Here is a 1,685-nt window from a genome sequence, read left to right as displayed (position 1 = left end):
TTTACATTAAGGTAAAAGATATAAATACTTCAGTAAAGGAATTGGCAATGCAATAAAGAGCAATATTTTGAATTTATCATTGATACTGTTAGGGGGTACATTGAAAATGAAATCCTAGAATAAAAGGATCAAAATAAGAGTCATGAAAAAAAAAAGAGGAGCTACATAATGAAAAAGTCCTAGATTGTTTATGCCTTAAGTTTAAGTGGAGGGTCTTGGTTGGACTTCTTTGTAGCCTCTTTCACTTTGTCCTCCTCCCCTGTCTGCTTAGGCTCACATTCGGATGTGGCTTGGACTTGTTGTCCTTTGTCCTTTGCCACTAGTGGAGGAGCATTTGGCTCGGCATGCTCGCTTAGGTGCTTCCTAGCCTCATCACCTTGTTCCTTCCCTTTATCAAAACCAGTAAGTTCTTTAGGAGATGGAATAGGTTCTTGAATTGGAGGCGGCTGTATCGAAGGCACTGCCTCGGAGGTAGTTGGAATGGGAGGAAGGTCTTCAAGCACTCGGATGTCCTGTGGAATCCCAATGTTCTCGGATTTCCTCCATTCAGAAGTTATGGGGACTCCTGCCACGTTTAGGGCTTCTGCCTAAATTTGTTGACAGTATTCCCTACACAATTCTGCTAACTCCTCAGTCAACCGGGTTTCCGTTGCCTCAACCCCTTCGTTGTAAGAAGCCTTCTTGGCAGCCTCCATGGTTTCCCTGAGGGCGCGAGCCTCTTCCTTAGCTTGAGCAAGTTCCTTTTTTAAGTCCGAATTTTCTTGCTAAGCTTTGGATAGATTCTATTCTTTTTGGCGCAGAAGTTTGCGCTGCCTTTCCACTTGGGCCTTAGTAGTTTTGAGGCCGGCCTCGGCACTATTTCTCTCTCTTCTCGTCTGTCAATTTTTTGGTCAGATCCTCATTGTCCGCCACGGCACAGCCTAAAACCTTCTTGGTCTCGACCCTAATCTGGAGCTCAGCCACAGCCTATTTCCGAGAGTCCTTTACCCACTTCTCGGTAACAAAAACTTCTTGAAATATCGAACAAGCACATTATGACAGAAACAACATAGAAACACATATGAGAGACTTTATACAGTAAGATAGTGAAACAGTGAAATAGAAGTAATTGGAGGATACATACCAAACCCAAGACTCTTTTAAAGGAGAGGAAGAGGTGGGGTTGGGTCATCTTCTCCAAAGCCTCCATATCCTTTGGTAGAGGCAGGGGCTGTTCCAGAGCATCGGCGAGGTGGTGAGCATGTCCTCGCTGGAACTCCCTTATGCTAGAGTGGCTGGGAATTGGAGCCCCATCTAGTATTAGTACAGGAGACCAATTGGCCTGCGTGCGGTGCACCTCAGCCAGATCATGGCTTTTCTCTCTCTTTACGGAATGGGCGCGCTTTCCACCCTTGGCAACTTTTTGTTGTTGTTGCTTGAGTTTCTTCTGTTTCGCCATTTTTGCCTCCTCGGCCTCATTTTTCCTTTTCTTTTTGGGGTTAGGGGCGTGAAGCTTGGGGTCGGAAGGAGGGGGAGGTGGTGGCAACTTGAGAGCGGGTTGTTGAGATTCAACTGTATCCCTTTTGGGAGCTTGTGTGCCCCTCTTGGTCATCAGTGCTCTTAAGCTAAACATCTCTTCTTCCTCGGCACTGGTATCAACCTGCGCAATTACTAAGCCCTTTACACCAGAACTCTCTGAAGGTTCG

Source organism: Castanea sativa, chromosome 7, assembly GCF_040712315.1.
Source record: "Castanea sativa cultivar Marrone di Chiusa Pesio chromosome 7, ASM4071231v1".
Classification (NCBI taxonomy): Eukaryota; Viridiplantae; Streptophyta; class Magnoliopsida; order Fagales; family Fagaceae; genus Castanea; species Castanea sativa.
This window is presented reverse-complemented; position numbering follows the sequence as displayed.